Below are 20230 nucleotides of genomic sequence, written 5' to 3'. Positions count from 1 at the left end.
GAGTCAGAGAAAGAAGAAGTATGATCCCATGGATTAAAGTTCTAAAGGACAAATTAGCTCAAAAGTGATGAAAGGATCTCAAAAATGAAATTTCTAAGATGCAAAGACAAATGTGGATGCACAGGGAATACATCAACCAACTAAGATTTATTTTTAAAAAAGACAAAATTGGTACAAGGACAGGTAAGAGAAAATGAATACAAAAGTTTGGCATGGGCCTATAAGAACAGTGTCAAGAGTGCTAAGGCTCAGATTTAAGTCAGTTTAGTGAAGAAAGCTATGGAAAAAAGGTGGGAGCAACTTGCATCAAAAAAAAGAGGAGAATCCAAAAAAAAAAAAAAACCTTCCAACAAAACCGGGTAAGGTTCAGGTTGAAAAGGATGGCAATAATTGACTACAGAAAGGAGAGCTGCTTATTTTACTGTTTTCTCTGCCAAAGAGAATTATTTTTGGACAAGAAAAGATAGAACAAAAATACTTAAAGGGAGTTGATATCCAAGATAAGCATGGAAATAGTAAGAGAGCCTGGCTGGCCTTGATGAATTCAAGTCATCAAGTCTATTTGAACTGTATTCTTAGGGTACTATAAGAACTGACAGGTGTAATTACAGAACCACTGCCAGTAATGCTTAAGGGGAAGAAAAGAACATGGAAAATAAGATGAATATGTAGTGCATAGGACATTGGGCCTGTAGTCAGGAAGACTCATCTTCCTGAGTTTAAAGCTAGTCTCAGACTTATTAGCTATGTGATCTTGGTAAAGTCATTTAATCTTATTTGCCTCAGTTTACTCATGTGTAAAATAATCCGGTGGATCACAGAGTCAGACATGACTGAAACAACTGAAGGACAACAACTGAAAGTTTTGAAAGAATAAATATTGTCCTGACTTTAAAAAAGATAACAACAATGAGTTGACTTGATGTCAATTCCCAGATAAGTCTAGAGCATAGTATTCCTAAAAAAAATTAGTAAACATCTAGAAAAGGAAAGAGTGATCACAAAGAACACATATGACTTCCACAAAAATAAACCATGCCATACGCATTCTTTTAAAAAAACAAATTATTAGAAGATGAGATAGAGATAGTTTACTAAGTTTTGCAAAATATTTGACAAGGTTTCATAAGGACCAAAAAACAGTACCACTAGATGGATTTAGAATTGGTTGAATGATCAGATTACAAAGGTAGTCGTCAATAGTGCAATGTCAACTTAGAATGAAGTCTCTACTGAAATTCCCAAGGGATTAGTAGTGCTTGACGCTAACATTTTTATTAGTGATTTGACAAAAGTCAGGGATACCACACATTAAATTTACAGATAGCACAAAGCTGGGATAGAGAGCTAGTTCTTTGGATAATATGTCCAGACTCCAAAAAAGATTTTCAGAAATTAAATTAAATTTGGGACAAATTTTGAAACTTAAAAGTATTAATTGTGAAACCACAGGTCTTTAAGAAATTTTACAATCTAGTTTTAACTTATCTTTCCAGACTTCCCTTCATATACACTACATTCTAGCCAGTTTGGCCTATTTTCTGTCTCTCATACAAGCCACTTCATCTCTTCATTCCTCTGCAATGAAGCTGGCCCTTGACTGTAGTGCTTTCATTGATCACCACCATTTCCTGGAATTCCAAGTTCCTTTCAAACAAAGGTCAAGGGTGTCTCCTTCATGAAGAATTTCCTATTTTTCCCAGTTGTTAGTATTTAACTAGAAAAAATTTTACATTGTATATATCTATCTATATATGTGTGCATACATATATATTATTGTGTGTATATATACAAATATGTGTGTAATATATATATAATATTATATATATTGTGTGCATTATATGAGTGTATATGTGTATTTATGGATCCAGGAAAAGATTACATGATCCTTTTTTGACCATATTGTAAAGGGGATTCTTCTTCAGGAGTAGATTGAATTAGATTGCCTCTGAAATCTTCTCTAATTCAGAGACACTCTGATTTTGGTATGATATCATGGGATTTGGGTGTCAGACAAATTGAATTCAGATCTCAGTTCTGCTACTTCCTTACTTTGTTATCTTAGGGAAGTTACTTCTCACTTCTAGGATTCAACACCATCACCTTTAAAGCAAAGGCACTGGGTTAAAGATTAATAAGATCCTTTCTATTTCTAGGTACTGGAGTTGAGGAGGCCCTCTCTAATCTCCCATTTTAAAAGTCTGCTTTATCCTCTTAACCTTTCAGTGAGCTAAGGATTTATTTTTTCTCTCTCTGTCTCTCATTGTCTGTCTCTATCTCTTTCTTTTTATCTATCTCTTTGTGTATGTTTGACTAGATCTCTCTATCTTGCCCAGGTTGGAAGTGCAGCAGGAATCATGGATCCTATTCCAAAGCTGATGAAAGCATGGAAACTTTCACTCATTCCCATTTCCCACCTTACAAGTTCAACCTTCCTTAGGCAGTCTGAGAGCTCTCCTCCACAGCCTCACATATTGATACCCAACTTAATTTGAATACTCAATCAGCTTTAACCCTACCACAACTCAGAACTTCTAAATCCAGGTGATCTATCAACAAGAATTACAGGTGTATTACCCACTCTGCCCCAGGAAGCTACCTCATATGCTTTCAGTGGGCAATGAAGCTAGACAAGTGGCTAGGAGAAAAGGAGGCTAGAATGCATTTGGAAACTGCAGTGTTTTCAGTGAACCTCATCTCCTGACTGAAACAAAAACATCTGCGTTCTTCTGTTATACTCTATGGCAGCAAATTCTAGAATCCATCTCTAAAGAGTCAAAGTTGTGGATGATCCAAAGAACAACAGAAAGGTACATGGAGGGCTTGAAATAGGCAGTGTCTGCATATTGTCTGCAGAGACTAAAATGCAAGAAGAGTTGTCCCCAATTGCTCGAAATCCACCAATAATAATAGAAATGCAAATTAAGGCAACTCTTAAGATTCTACTTCACACAATAGCAAAGATGATTTTTTTTTTTAAAAGGCATTTTGAAAAAGGTTCTGGAAGGGATGGACACCCTAATTTGCCATCGTTAGAGGTTTAAATTGGTGTGCTAGAAAATAATTTGGAGCCATCCTTCAACCAAATCACTAAATTGTGCGACTATCATTTCTGACCCAGAAATACTGCTAGTAGGCATCTCTACTCCCCAAAGAGGCTAAAGACAGAAGGGAAGAAGCCACATGTACACAAGTATTTGTAGCACAACTACAACAAAGAGTTGTTGTAGCAAAAAGAACTGGTAACAAAGTGGGTGGCAATCATTTGGGGGAATGGCTGGACAATTCTGTGGCATATAAATATAGTGCTATAAGAAATGACTGATATGAAGGAATTAAAGAAATTTGGGAAGATCTGATGCAGGATAAAATGGGGTGAATCGGGAGCACAATTAAATGGTAACCATAATAAAGTAAAGGAAAATCACAATAAAAGATTCTAATCAATACCAATTAGGAGTTCTTGGGATTCCCAAATTCTGAGTCTCTTCTAAACTTGTAACTGAAAATGGACAGAGCCTAGATTGTGGACCAAAAGTATGCATTTATATATTTTATCATCCCATGGTATAGTTTTAATCTGGGAATCCTTGAACCCAGAATATGGATCCTTCACAAATGGTAGACCAGAAGCTAGCAGGAAGGTTCCTTAGGCAAATATCAGAGAATTTGGGTCACCCATATAGAAATGCTACAATATAGTACAGAAAGCAATGGAGATGTACATGATTGATGTGAGCAGGCTACAAAATATGATAATGAGAAATTATGAAGAAGAATTGGAGTAAAGGACATCATCAAAGTACTTCACTTGATTATTTGTCTTGCTTCTTGAGGGAACATAAGCTTCTTGAGAGAAAAGAGAGTTTGGGTTTTTTTTTCCCTCTATCTCCAGGGCCTATCAGGATTATTTGATTCTAGATCATGTTAATTGAATATATCCATTTGTCAACCTTGACTGTCCCACACACTCATGGGTGTCTCTCTTTCCAAAGGATTAAAAAGGATCATTGGTGTTATCACTCACAAGACAATGGAGGAATATATCGTAAGGAGGAATGGTCCACAATGCTGAACAAATTAGGAACTGAAAAGAGGAACTGGAGTGAAGAACATCATATCTCTCCTCAGAAAAGAAGATGAGCTATGAGAGCAAGTGATGACTGATAGATAGTCCACATGCTCTACTGCCTGCCTTGTGATGTGAGGGAAAAGCTAGGAAGGCTTCCAGCATGGTGGATGAGCTTCTTGGATTGAAGTGGGAGAGCTTGAAGAAAAATAGTAAGGATAGGCAGGTATGGATGAGCTATAGTCTGCATCGTTAAAAGTAATATCTGCACCAATTGCATATCAGGACCACTTAAATATGTGTGATATTAAAAAGCGTATTTCTTAGTGGACACATACACATTTCCTAGTGATCAAAGCTATTTTGTTCACTTGAGTTATTCCTATATGTCTACATATCCTTTCTATATTTCAACAAGGTGCTTGAAGACATGTCTTTTGGGACATTCTACGTCTAAAATCTGAAATCCTTAATTATCAGCCTTCACTTCACTATCTTGTATAGAGATCAGACAATCTTTCACTTTCAAGTAGACCAGGCATCGGACCTTTCTAACAATAAGAATCTGTCAAAAAATGGATTGAACTTCTTTGTGTTATAATATGTTCCTTGTTAATAGGGTATCTAATCATAGGGGACATTTCAAAAAGTGGATGAGTCTGTAAGGAAGTGGAAGCACCAAATCAAAGCTTCCCTTCTAAAAAGTTTGGCTTCTAACAGGGAACAAAAAATGAAATAGTAGTTTGAAGGGGCAAAAGGGATAAAGGGAATTTTTTTAAAGGATAAGAGAAATTTTTAATATATTTATAAGGGGAAAATTGAGAGAGGAGGAATCAGTCTTGACCTGGAAAGCCATCTCTTCCTCTGAGACAGAGAACTTTTACAATATGAGGGAGAGTAGTGCCAGATGGTCATCATCATCTTTGACAAGGAGGAAAAGTAAGACAGGAAATATGTATATTGATGGTGGTGTTTTTGGAAGGGGAAATGAAACTGAGGAGAGAGAGGACTTGGAACATTCACCAAAAATAATTTGAGTAGAATGAAGTCAAAAAGAGTTGAAATGGAGGATTGCTGAGACATATTAAGGATCCCATTAAAGATATACACCATAAAGTTATACTCAGTACAATTCTGTAACTTTCTCCAGCCATGTTTTCCAGCTAGGAAGAAAGAAGAAAGGAAATGTTGGAGATTGTTACTATGAGTTGGTGAAAACTTGATTGACTGATATGGTACCAGCCTCTCTCTCCCCTTTTTCAGCCTTGTGCTGGTATGGTACCATTATGGTGAATTATCATATTTCACTGTTCCTTGTTCCTCATTCTTTAATTTAAAAAAAAATTCTACTTTTAGGTCTTATACACAAGAAGATAGTAGTCATTGATATTACATTGACTCTTGATCTCAAATGATTTATGTTTGAACCCTAAGGGATTTGGAGCCTTCAACTAGAAAGAAGACATGGCCCCACTCTCTGTCCATGTACTTTTCACTCTCTGTGTGGAGGTCACTCACTGAGATGAGAACTGAGACAGCTGATCTCCTTCAGCTTAAGTAGCATCAGCTTTTGTTAAAGTTATTTCTGTATGAACTGACATTTTTCACTTGAACTACCCTGTCCAACTAACAGTGTAACAGTAAAAACAAAACAATAATATTTGGGGATCCTCTTTAATATTCATAAGGTCAATTTTTAGGTTTTTCTGTTTTAAACACAAAACCTTCTGGAAACTTAACTCTCTTACCCTTCCTGGAATCTGATATGCCTACAATCTTCCATGTACAATAATTGGCAGAAGGGAGATATCTCCTAGTCACTCCCCAGAGCCTTACTTGCCATGACAAGAGATGAGAAATGGAATACCCAAGCAAGATTCCCTCCATAACCACAATCACTCCTATCTTTAGTGTCCTCAGAGGAAAATCAGATCTTCATTCTTTGAAGAATATGGGAAGAATATTTAGAAATAATTCAATTATATAGTGGAATCTCTTAAAATTAACTCATAATGAAATATCAGGATCTGGATTTAGAAAGACCTAGTAGAAAAGATAGTGTCCCACTGAAGGTGAGAGTTGAATTAAAAAAACAATCTAAGTATAAGGAGAAAGAAATTGGGGGAAAAGAGATAGATTTAGTTTGTATTTAGAACTGGAACACTGAAAGATATAAATTAGGGTTAAAGGAAATGGTATATTTAACTGGAGAAAAAAAGGCATAATGAGGGCATGATCACTATCTTCAAAGATCTGGAAAAGGGTTAACCCTAGACTGGGTAGTCTCAGAGTAGAGAACTCATACTTATAGGTAAAATAGGTTATTAGGAAGATTTTGGTTTAATGTAAAAGAGAATTTCTTAATTAGATTTGTCTTCAAATGGGAAGCGATATCTTAAGAGATTGTGAATCCCCTCTCATGGGCAGCATTCAAGTAGGAGGTGAACAAGTACTTTCCAGCGATATTAAAAGGCATCATATTTTAGTGGAAGCAATGTTTGAATTGGAGTCAGAAGACCAGCTCTGAAACTTATTAGCTGTGTGATCTCAGTCAGAGGACGGTAATTTATGGTCAGCTATCCTTTCCCACACTTCTCAAACCACAAAATAAATGCAAAGTATTTTAGGAAGGACACTAAAAACTGGAAGGATCAGGAAAGGCCTCTTGAAGGAGAGGTATTTGAATTGATCCTTGACAGGGTATGAGGTTCCAAGAGGTAGAAATTAGGAGAAGCATTCAAGGTATGGGGGACAGATGTGCATAGATACAGAGACAGAAAATATACTGTCATTGACAGAACCACAAAGCAGGTCAGTTTGGCTGGAATGTGGAGCATATGTTGGGAAGGAATTTGTAATAAGCTTGGAAATACAAGCCAGGGGCCAGATTGTGAAGGGTTTTAAGGTGTTTAACAACATTCGCTTCAATGGCTTGGGTTAAGGCATAAATGACAAGATTATCAAATTTGTGGATGATGCAGAGATGGCTAATGTACTGAATCATTGAGTTAGGATCCAAAAAAGATCTTGACAACCTAGAAAATGTTTGTTTTTAATTTAATGAAACTAAATTAAATAGTAATAAATGCAAAGTGTTATACTTGGGGGTCAAAAAAATCAATGTTACAAGAACAAGATGAAGAGGTGTGGTTAGAAGATGGTTTGAATTGCATTATGAGATGGCAGAAAAAAAATAAACAAAAAGGCTGATTTAATCTGGGGTTGCACTAAAACAGGCATATTTTTAGGAAGAAGGTCATAATCCTGCCATGCTTTTCTCTGGTTAGACCATGTATGTTGCACTTTGTTCTGCGTAGTTAGGTGGTATCATAGTGCAGAGAACACTGAGGCTGGAGTAAGGAAGATTCATCTGGAATTCAAATCAGACTGCAAATACTTACTAGCTGCGTGACCCTGGGCAATTCATTTAAGTTTGCCTCAGTTTCCGCATCTGTAAAATGGGTTGGAAAAGAAAAGGCAAACCATTCCAATATCTTTGCCAAGAAAACCCCAAATGGGATCACTAAGAGTGGTGAGTGAATGAAAATGACTTTACAACAACAATTTGACAGACTGCCCATGTGAAAAAGGGATTAGACTTGTTTTCATGACAGAAAGCAGAACCAAGATCCACACAGGACTATGAAGCAAACAAATTCAGACTTGATGTCAGGGAAAATCTTCCTAATGATTATAACTGTCCCAAAATAGAATGGGTTGTCTCAACAAGAAATGGCTTTCCCTTCATTGGATGTCTCAGGAAAAAGGTAGATAGATGATTCCTTGCCAGATATGTTAAGGTGGAAGTCCTTTCCAGTTATTGGTTGTACTAGATACTTGAAATTCCCTCTTTCCCCACAAACCAAAATTTGTGGTTCTGGAAAAAGCCAAAGGAATTTCTATTATCTTACAGGCCCTAGAAACTTCTTGAGCAGAGTACAAATACTACAATCCTTGGTGACACTAGGTATCAAGCTGGATTATGGATGAGGATGCTGAAAAATATGTTCAAGAATATATATCATGAAAAAGGAATAAAAGACACTAAAGATGTAGCCTACATAGAAATCTCATGTCTATTCATTATGAATAGTTTCTTCAAGAAAAGAAACAGAACGTGCCTGAGGTAATGAGTGCAAAATAAAATCACCCCCCAAAAAGGTAAGTGATTATATTTAAATAGACAGAAATCATGTTACTGATGTGGAAGTCATTTCTGAATTAGTTCTTTGTGTATAGTTGGAGCATTGTCTTAGAACAAAGATCAAAATTAAAATAAAAGCTAGAACAAGAGAAGGAGAAAAAGATCTAAAGTACATTTAATCAAGTTATTCACAATGAAAATCATATAGCTGAACAAAATCATGCAATTCTGATTAAACCAATTTCTTATAGAAAATCATCAATGTCAGTTAATTGCCACAATGAGGAGACTTAAAGTTCCCCAGCAAAATGCTTTAGAAGATGTTTGACTTGCCAAGTGCTGAAATTTGATAGACCAAAGTAATTTTAGTTTATAATAAAACTGTTTTTGTAAAATCACAAAGTTAGAGGAACACTATATGAGTTTCACAGTTTAACAATTCAGTGACAAATATTATTATGCAAAGTAATCCTCAGGGCCTTAAGGAATAAAGTTAAAAGGGAGCTAAAAGATGGAAAAATATGAAACTCTCTTAAAAACAAACTCTTCCCCTCATCAAGGAAAATGAAGTTATCATACTGAATAGGTCAGATTTTAGAATCCTACATGAGAGAAGGAATAGAAATCTCAGTAACACAAAGACAGGAAAAGTAACCAGATTTGACCAAATAGATAGTTGGATAATTGATAATAATGATTAAATAAATGAATTAATGAATAAATAAACAAACAAACGAATGAATGAATGCACTGGAAGGAACACAATAGTAAAGTCATTGAGGAATCAATGAACAAGTTATTTGAAGAAGGAAAAGATACCAAAAGTGTTTCCTTTTTAATCCTGAAAAAAAGAAGCAATCCAGAGAATATTAATGACTATGGGCATATTAAAAAAATTCCCAATTGATCTCCCTGACTGGTTTCTTGCCATTTGAGTCTAAACAATTTCCAATTATATTTTAATCTGGTTCAGACTGCATTTAAGAGGTTTGCCCTGGACCACAGGGAAAGCTTGACGCCTCTACTATATACTATTTCCAAATAGTTTTCTTTAAGATGCATTTAGCCAAGTGAGAACCCTAATCAGCCAACTTCAGGGGCTTCCTTTGCCTCTAGGATAGAACAGAATTTCTTCTATCTAGCTTGCAAATTGCTGGAGCCACAAATAAGAAAAAGAGAATCCTTGTTTTCAAGAAATTTACCTTCTAATGGGGGAAAACAAACACAAAAGGAAACTGAAAGAGGTAGGGTAGATTAATAAATACTCCCACTCCACTCAACATCTGCTGCCCTGCCAGATTTCAACTCTAAGGAAAAAGATGTCTCTCTTATCCCCTGGTTAAATCCAAGCTCATCACCATGCTGGTAACTCAGCCTCCTCTCCCCCTCTGATTGGAGGCTAGAGGGTGGAGTATCTAACTCTCCAATGAGATGCCCCCAACCCTAGGCTTTGTCCTCTTTCTCCTTTTGTTGTTCTTTTCTTGCAACAGATTTTAAGTTCCTTGAGAACAAGGACTATTTCTTTTTATTTATTTATTAATTTATCACCAATGTTTAGCATAATGTTTGACCTATTTGCTGTTGTTCAGTCTTTCGGTTAAGTCCTACTTTATGTGATCCCATGCACTTGGTTTTCTTGCAAAGATGCTATCACGATTTGCCATTTTCTTCTCCAATATCCCCATTTTACAGATGAGAAAGTGAGACAATTAGGTGTTAAATGATTCACCTGGGGTCACATAGTAAGTATCTGGGATTTGATTTGAACTCCAATCTCCCTTACTCCAGACTAAAGTCATTCCTGATTCTGTCTACTGCATCACCTTGTTGCTCTATGATGGCATACAGTAGGAGTTTAGTAATTATCTTTTGGATTGGATTGCTTGTTGATTGATACTTAAAATGGAAAATGCATACATATTATTGGCATCCCCTATTTTATTAGCTCTTCTTCATCTTGGTTTTGCAAATATTTGTTTCTTTTCTGTTTAATTTAGCTGCATGGATCATTATAATTATGTAAGTTTTTCAAGGACAAGCATTTCCTGGGAAAGTGTTCTCTGTAGGAACATTTTGAGGTCTCTGTGTTGCCAGATTCTGATCTAGCAATCCTTTTACTGACCTTGCACAGCTTTGTTGAGCCTGGCTTCTTTTAATCCTTTTCAGAATAATGGATACATAGTGTACAGAATAAGAGAGATGACAGTTCTTACGCATCATGACTAGTCAGACCACATTTGGAATATTATGTTCTGTTCTGGGCAAGATGTTTAGGAAGGACATTGACAAACCATAACATGTTCAGAGGGAGGGTGATAGAAGATGATGAGAAGATTGGAAAGTGTCATATAAAGATGGGGTGAGTGGAGGAGAGAACCATATTTGTTTTCTAAAAAATTGAAGGCTTGTCATGTACAAAAAGGAGAAGTGTCCATTTGTTTGGCTCCAAAAATCAGAAACGAGTATTTGAATAGAACTTTCAAAAAGGTAGATTTTTGGCTCAATAGGAGAGACTTAAAGACAATAAGAGTTATCCAAAAGTAGAGCAGGTGGTTGCCAGAAGACCAAAGAAACTATCACAATATGACCAGTTCTGATGGACTTGGCCATCCTCAGCAATGAAATCAACCAAATCATTTTCAATGGAGCAATAATGAACTGAACCAGCTACGCCCAGAGAAAGAACTCTAGGAGATGACTAAAAACCATTACATTGAATTCCCAATCCCTATATTTATGCCCACCTGCATTTTTGATTTCCTTCACAAGCTAATTGTACAATATTTCAGAGTCTGATTCTTTTTGTACAGCAAAATTACAGTTTGGTCATATATACTTATTGTGTATCTAATTTATATTTTAATATATTTAATATCTACTGGTCATCCTGCCATCTGGGGGAGAGGGTGGGGGGTAAGAGGTGAAAAATTGGAACAAGAGGTTTGGCAATTGTTAATGCTGTAATGTTACCCATACATATAACCTGTAAATAAAAGGCTATTAAATAAAAAGAAAAAGAAAAAAAAGAAAAAAAAAAGAAACTATCACAATACAATCCTCTGAATTACCATTAACATCTAGCAAAAATTCTGTGACTACTTCCCTGTCCAGCTGTCTGTGAAGGTCATGGAAATCAAATGGCTATGTGTTCATTTCAAAATTTCAGTTGCCTTTGCTCCCAATTTCTCTATTTTGGAGAGAGAACAAACCATAGATGCTAATATTTCTCCCTTTCTCCCTTCACTTTCCTTCATTACAAGATGCAGAAAGTTAAGAACCACTGGTTTGCTGGAGCTAGCCCATACCAACTGGGACAGCCAGTTGCTACATTGTCACTATGACACATTTCAGACATCAGCAAATAGTACAAATCAGAGTTTGACTTATTATTTTGATTTCTAAATTTCAAGAAACTAATGAAGAAAATGTTGATAATATAGACTGAAATTAAAAGGGTGTTGGATGTCCTTTTCTTTTCAGTCAATTGTTAAATATTTAGTAGCACACTCTTGTTGGGACTCTTGAAGAATCTGTACTTGTCCTGTCCTATGACCAGCAATAACAAAGTACTACTTACTGTTACCTTGAAATCTTTTATTCATACTTACAATGTGCTAACCCTTTCCCTGATCCCATTCTCCAAATTTATAATTATCCAGCTTAGCCCTAACTCCTTATTCTCTAACCTCCTTTTTCTTTCTCTGCCACTGGAATCGTTCCTTAAATATTATTATGTTCTAAAAGTCTTCTTCTCATGCTCTTAATTTTCTGGCCTTTATGGAAACCTAAATCTCTTAGGAAAACTTTCAAACTTCCTTTCTCCATTGTTTATCATTTATCGACATTTCAAATTTAATCCAACCAACAAGCATCTGTTCCCAGCCTCCAATGAACTTGTATTCAGGTGGGAGGATGCAAGATGCATACAGAATTTAAATGTAGTCATATAAAATAATCCATCAATCAATGAGAATTTATTTATTTTCTACTATGTGCTATACATGGGGCCAAATGCTAGAGATAAAGAGGCAGAAAGGAAAGTCTCTGCCCCAACAAGATCCTAGTCTTTTGGGGGTAAACAATATATATATATATATATATATATATATATATATATATATATACACACACACACACACACACACACACACACATATAATATATATATATATATATATATATATATATATATATAGCACAGCTTAGCACAATGTCTGGCACATAGTAGGCACACATTAATAAATAATGATTGAAAATAAAAACAAGCTGATTTAGGCTATAGTCACTAGGGATTGGGGGGAACCAGAAAAGGCTTCATATAGAAAGCCCAAATTAACTTTGGAAAGACATTGAGAGATTCCATGGTTCCCAGTGAGAAGGGGGTATGTCCAAACATTGGAAGACTCTATACAAAAGCCCCAAAATGGGAGATGGCATCTGTAAAGGGCAGCAAGAAGGCCAGAATGGCTTCACCATCACTGAATGTATGAAAGGGACTAAGAGAGAGAAAGAATGGAAAGGTAATTGAAGCCAGGTTGTGAAGGGCTTTAAATGATAGACCTTTTTTTTTGTCCCTGAAAGCAATAGGGAGTTATAGAAATTTACTGGTGGAAGTGCACGGTTTGGCCTGTGTTTTAGAAATGTCACATTAGTAGATAAATGGATAACAGATTAGAGGAGAAGTGAATTTAGGCAAGGAGATCAATCATGAGGCTATTGCAATAGTACTGGCAAGAGGTACCGAGTGTCTGAAATAGGGTGGAGAATCTCAGAGAATTCTAGCTCTAAAAACTGGGGAAATCAAAAAGAAAGGGACCCAAGTAGGAGATGTCATTTAGGTGAAATCTTGAAAAGAGATAGGTATTCAAAAAAGGAAATACGAAAAGAGCATTTAAAGCATAGGGACAATCTGTCCAAAGAAGTGGGGAAAGGGAGCAAGCATTTATTAAGTATCTACTATGTTCCAATCACCGGACTAGATGCTTTATATTATCTCTTTTGTTTCTTGTGACCATTATGCAAAGTGTTAATATTATTTTCATTTTACAGATGAGGAAACTGATTTGCACCAAGATCATACAGCTATTAAATGAGACTGGACTTGAATTCAGGTCTTCCTGATTCCAAGTTCTGTGCCCCATCCACTGCTACCTAACTGTAAAGAAATTTTGTGGATCCTCTCAGTGTATTTATCATCATTAAAATCTATCATTGTAGACCACTTGTCAGGGACAGAGTTGTTACTAAAAAAATTATGCTTGAAAGATAACTTCTATCTTCAGATTTTAGGACATTGTGCTTAAATGTCTACTTTTCCAACACATCTTTCCCTGTTTTGGGTTGACTCTTCTGTTCATATAGTTATCTGGGTGTCACATTGCTACATGGGCTTGTTCTGAGTTGATGAGCAGCAATGGAAAGAGTTCATAGATAGCTCAGTGTACATCCCTCCCATGAAGACTACAGGTATCCTGTAGATAGCTACCTATCCTGGGCCTGCTGAAAAGGGAGATATAAGAAATAAAAGATAGAAAAGGGAAAGAAAAAAAGGCAAAAGCATTAAGATGGGTAACATTTCTGCACTCTATGTGTAGCAAATACTGAGTATTGCAGTAAATCACTGTATCTCTTCTCAGCTCAAAGCCTCAGTTTCTCCCTATGTAAATTGTATCTATGGTTATTGCCAACTTTATTTCTTAAGAAGTTGCAAGGGTAGAATTGTTGGGAAATGGCGGGGGTGCATTTAAAATTTTTTGAATGTGAGTCTCTCTGTGTGTATATGTGCACATGTGTGTGTTTTGGAAGGGATAGGAAAAGAAGAGCAAATGAACACCAGAAGAATAGGGAATAATTCAGAGCTATAAATGCGCTACATTTCCCTCTGTGTACCATGTGGTTCCAGGTCTGCTGGTAGCAGGCAGCTCTCTCTGCAGCAGTGAGAGAAAAAACAGCTTCTCCCAAGAGCAGCTGAGACATCAATGTTGTGTAGAAAGGGTGTCAGGGATGTCAGAACCTTGGGGGCTCTCTGCTGAGTCACTGTAACAGGCATCTTTGTCTGCCTGTCCATCTGTCTGTCAGCATGATATTTTGATTCAATAAATACCAATCAAGATGCACCATGTTGGCTGACCTATTCTTCCCCCCTCTCTCTGAGGAGAAAATAAACAGAACTTGGGGTATGGAGCAGCTCTGTATCCTCTCTGGAGCTCCTGTTGGGTTGTGTGTTTGAGGCAAGAGCATGGGGGAATGCCTGGTGGGCCTCCTCAAAGCCTCAAAGACTTAAAGGTTTCATAATGGTTCATTCACTCTCTTTTCTGGTGAACTAAACACTCTCACAGTGAATGATTTCTCAGCCTGGCTGAAGAGAACTATTGGTCTCCTGATATCAGCTTTGAAGGCAAGGAGAGCATAAAATCTGAAAACTGGTTAGCAAATAATCTTATTGTGTAGATATGTCAGGAGACAACTTGATCTTCAGAGGACCTTCCCTTTTCCTTCACTTTCTTGGTGATTCTAGAATCATAAATGAAATTTCTTTAAACTTGGGGAATTATATAATGTAAGATATTATTAGGACCCTATAAGAGAATATATTTCAGTTCATTCTAAGGAAGATCTTGTAAATAATTAGGGCTGTCAAAAAATAGAATGCAATGTCTCAAGAGGTAGTGAATTCCCTGACACTCGAGATTCTGAAGAAGACCAGTCTTTGGAAATGTTACAGAGGAGGGCTATGCTTCAGGTTAAGGATTGGACTTAATGACTTGTCATTTAATAACTCAGTTTCCCCAACTGTAAATTAAAGTATTCAGATTTTCAAGTGACTTTTAAAGTCCTTTCTAGTTCCAAACTTTACATAGTGAAAGTTTAATACATGCTTTATTTATTATCTAAGTCTGTGGTCCTATGATTAGATCTCTTCTCAATACCAAGATTTTATGATTCATTATCATATCTGGAAGGGACTTTAGGAATCACAGGTTCACAGATTTAGAGGTAGAAGGAAATTCAAGAATCATAAAGTCAAACCATCTTATTTATAATGAGCAAGAATTTGGGAGACTGATCCTTCTGGGAAGGAAAGAAAAGGATCTTAGTACCTAAGTGAATGGGTTCCTGGGAAATTCTTTGCTGTCCTGGAAGACACTGAGAAACTTTCTTGTGAGAGATTGTATGAGCATAGATAGAGTTGTTTGGCAGGAGAGAGATTTAGTGAGTGAGTTTGAACTGAATTTCATTTTCAGTTTTGCTTGCTGTTGAAAGAAAACAAGTATTTATTAAATACGTACTATATTCTGGACACTGTGCTATCCCCTTTACAAATTCTATTTAATCTGATTCTCACAGCAGCTCTTTAAAATATGTGCTATTAGAATCCTCATTTTACAGTTAGAGAAACTGAGTCAAAAAGTTGAATGGACTTGCCCAGAATCACAGAACTAAAAATTATCTGAAACCAACTTCAAAATCAGGTCTTCCTGATTCCAGACTTGGGAGAAATGAAGAGAAGAACATGATCCTGTTCCTGAAAGAGAGGCAGAATTATTGGAAAATCTCTTCAACTTTAGTTGCTGAGTGAATGACTTAAGAGGACTGATCTTTACTTCTGGGGTCAGTGAAGAATTCTACAACAGCCTAGTCATGTATCCTTGAGGGTGGGTCTTGTCAGTTAACCAGGAGCCGGTTGAGGCCATTGCTAGGGCTTTGTCTTCACTGAGGACTAAAGTCTGAAAGTTGGTTCCATCAGTGATCATGTCCAGCACTACCTAAACTCTGTATCATTTGGGTTGATGCTCCTGCCTACATCAACATACCCTTTACCACTTTATCAGGGAGGCTGCATAGAAAGCCAATCTCCTTCCTCCTCAGAGAAACCTAGGACAAGGTACCATCATGGTCTGGATTGTTCTGGTTCAAGCCCCGTCTCCTATCCCCAGAAAGTGTGGATATTGACCCAAGGGATGTGGATCCTGCTGAGCATTTTATTTTTAAAAACTATGACAACTTACAGTTTCCTGTAAGGAATATTGACTACCTTGGAATTGGAATCAGAAGGTCTTGGAATCCAGAAGAACAGGGATGGATATTTGATTAACTGATGAACATAAAACAAAGACTGATTCATTGGGCTTTTGATCCCTCATTTCTCCAACAACAGTGAATTTTGTTATGGATGGGCTGATTTATCAGAAGGCATGAACATTACAGAGAAGATATATAATACAAGTTTGCATTCAGCCCTGGTTCTATACAAAGTCAATCCATAGGAAGTGAAGGCCACAGCTGGATTGGCTGTGGCTATGATCATTTCAGGCTTACACCTGAAAAGGGAAGAACACAGTGGCTATGACTAGCTCTTCTCAGATCCCTGGATGAATCAGATAGTGAAGAATGTGTTTGAATTTAAGAAGTCAGTATTTTTTTCCACAAAACTTTTCCACAATGAGCATTCCAGAATTCCACAAAAGATTTTAAGGGAGTATTAAAACTGGCGATGTCGATACTGTCTTGATGGGAGCATTGTTTTCATAATTGTTTTTTTTTTTTTTAAAACCCTCCTCATTTTTGGTGATAAATATTACTGTATTCTGTAATTTTTATTAAGCTCATTGTGAAATAATATATAAAAATATCTTAAAGTACTAAGAAATACAGCATTTATTACCTTGGCATAGTAAAAAAAAATAATTTTAAAAAATCACATTGCTTAGCTGTAATTCAATTGAGAGTGAGGAGATGGAAGGAAGGCTGGTTCAGAGACAGTGGGATGTTGAGAATGATTGCTCAGTATTGAACTTCCTAGGCTAACACTTCTGCTTGTCAAGGTCTTGAGGGGAGGGGGCGGATTTTGGCAACAGAGTAGCTTTGGATAATGTTGATTATGATTGACTTCCACCATAGCTAATAAGAGTGGCAGAGATCAGAGTGTGTATCTGATTAGTAGATTCCCCTGACAAAGAATTCTTGCACATGGTGAAGTGTTCTTTGGTCCTTCCTCTCTCCCTTTCAGTTTTAGGGGACTCTCACCTAGAGTTGATTTTTTTTTTTAAGTTGTTTACTTGAGTTTTAAATTAGTATCAAAGTTTGCAAAATAAAGTAGCAATCCCAACTATTCCAGGTTATGTGCTTCATGATTCATGAATGGAGACAGTAAATGATCAGTGTTACAAAGTGTTAAAGGGAAAGAGTTTCAGTCTATCCAGGCTGAGGGATTGATCCAAATGAGATAAGATTTGTTGATATTTATGATTGTTATTTTAATAACCTTTTAATAACTTTTTTTAATAACCTTTCCAGTGGGGTAATTCAGACCACTCAGTCTACTCAGTGCTTTAGCTGGAAGTAAGCAGATTTAAGTGGTAGAAGGAGATTGGCTGAGTAAAAAAATGGTGATCTTTTCCTCTGAGGCAGGTTACCTCAGACTAGTTTACTTATAATTGTTTCCTCAGTGTTGAGGGTAGATTCAGAGTAAAGAGCTCTAAGTAGAGAAAGTTCTGCCCCCGGGGCTATTTGTAGGCAAAAAGTGGGAAAAAATGGCTCTGTCCACCCTGAGGGGAGGGATCAGCCAAAGTAGAAAACCTAATTTTCTGCTAATCTAAATAGCTTTGCAATACATTGTTAAAATAATTAGCTAGTTTAAATTTAGGAATAAAATGAAGATTCCTAAAGTCCACTTGGTTTACTTCTGTTTAGCTATAAAGACTTTGTTTTAGTTGAAGAGTTCTAATTTCTGTCACTATCACTTTGAACCATCAGGAAAAAATCCTAATACTAAAGAAGAGGTATGATTCTTTTTTAAACTTTATATTAATTTTTCTCTTGTTAATTTCTGGTCTTTTTGTGGCTGAGGCAAAGTTCAGTTTACTAGAATCATTTGAGTAAAGAAACTGCAAAAAAATATGAAAGATATAGCTAAGAGATGTGTGTATGTGTGTGTATACACACACATACACTCATGTTTCAATGGATAATATATAGTGTCTGTGAAATATGTAACATAAGCATATGTTTATACATGGGTAAAATACACAAAGGTACATGCATCTATGTATATATGTATGATTGTGTATATATACACATACACACATATTCACACACACACATATAGTCTGTGGAAAAATAGACATCAAAAGAGGAAATTATGTAAAAGGTTGAACTTCTTTCGAGACTTCCCTTAGTTTGCATCCTCCTCTCCACAACACTCATTGAGCCAAGGATTCTGCTCAGTATTTCCTTTCTCTACTACAGCTCATTCCTCCCTTTCCTCCATCATTTAGATACTTAGAAATTCTCCTCCTCCTTCTTTTTCTTTTTTCTTTTTCTTCTTCCAGTTTTATTCTTTTGTACAAAGTATTTAGGGTCTGACCCATTCTCTCACATAGTATTTTTGTCTGATTCAAAGAGGTGTATAAACCCTAATCAGATTCAATTATGACCCTTTTAAAATGGAAAAGAAAAAGATGTTTGTACCTGCTCAGGGAACTAGAGCCAAATGCAGTGGTTTCATCCCCACTTTTATATGTCCAGCCTCATATTTGATCACATAATCTGATCATAGATTAGGAGATTAAATTCACCATAAGTAAGTATTTAAGGGCAGAATTGAGATCTGTGGCTCCCCAACTCTAAGTACAATACTTTTAGTCACATCAGATTGTATTATTTAATCCAGCCCTCAGATTTTACTATAAGTGACTTTCTCATGGGCACACAGCTGTTGTAGTTGCTATCATCATTGGCTTTGAAACTTCATCTTTGCAATTTGGAACTATGCTCAAAAAGTTATCAAACTGTGCATACCCTTTGATCCAGAAGCATTACTACTGGGTTTATATCCCAAAGAGATTTTAAAGGAAAGAAAGGGATCCACATGTGCAAAAAATATATTTTTTGCAAATATTTGTGGCAGCCCTCTTTGTAGTGTCCAGAAACTGGAAACTGAGTGATGCTCATCAATTGGAGAATGGCTGAATAAATTATGGTATATATGAATGTTATGGAATATTATTGTTCTGTAAGAAATGACCAGCAGGATGATTTCAGATAGGCCTGGAGAGACTTACATGAACTAATGCTCAATGGAGTGAGCAAAACCAGGAGATCGCTGCACATGGCAATAGCAAGATTATATGAAGATCAATTCTGATCGTGACTCTTTACAACAATGAGATGATTCAAATCAGTTCTAATTGTTCAATGATGAAGAGAACCATCTACGCCCAAAGAGAGGACAGTGGGAACTCAATGTGGATCACAACATAGCATTCTCATTCTTTTTATCGTTGTTTGCTTGCATTTTATTTTACTTCACTTTTTTTTACTGGTTTGATTTGATTTTTCTTGTGCGGCATGATAATTGTATAAATATGTGTGCATGTATTAGGCTTAATGTATATTTCTACCATGTTTAGCATATATTGGACTACTTGCCATCTAGGGGAGAGTGTGGGGGAAAGGGGGAAAATTGGAACACAAGGTTTTGCAAGGGCTAACATTGAAGAATTGTCCACAAATATGTTTTGAAAAATAAAAAGCTTTAATAATAATAAAAAGAAACTTCATTTTCTTAGTCATCATCCATTTCTCTTTTCTTCTGGACATCACTCACAGTTGTTATTCAGTTTTCTGACTCTTGGAGACCTCATATAGGATTTTCTTGCATAAGATATTGGAGTGGTTTGTCACTTCTTTCTCCAATTCATTTTACAGATGAGGAAACTGAGGCCCAAAGACAACAGCAAAATAACTTGTACAGGTTATATCAATAATAAAAAGGGTTGGAATGCAAAACCACACCCTTTGACCCTAAATCCATCATGGTTAGGGATGGGAAACAATCAAAATCCCGTCCAAAAATTGTATATATAGAGATCTTTCCAAAGCAGAATACATCATAAATACCCGAGTTGGGATTTGGATGAGTGCCCATGCTTAAGATGGATATCCTTGAGGATAATGCCAAAGATTCCTCCTTGATAACTCTCAGCTTTATCCTAAAATCATTTCTGGAAACTTAC

General features: G+C 36.3%; 1 pseudogene; it reads left to right on the top strand.

The window, feature by feature from the left end:
- The first annotated feature begins 4976 nt into the window (after positions 1-4976).
- On the top strand, positions 4977-16614 carry LOC111720746 (annotated as a pseudogene).
- Positions 16615-20230: the final 3616 nt, after the last annotated feature.

The sequence above is a fragment of the Sarcophilus harrisii genome, chromosome 4 (genome assembly GCF_902635505.1).
Source record: "Sarcophilus harrisii chromosome 4, mSarHar1.11, whole genome shotgun sequence".
Classification (NCBI taxonomy): domain Eukaryota; kingdom Metazoa; phylum Chordata; class Mammalia; order Dasyuromorphia; family Dasyuridae; genus Sarcophilus; species Sarcophilus harrisii.
Note: the sequence above shows the minus strand (reverse complement) of the source record. Positions and strands in the feature narration are given on the sequence as shown.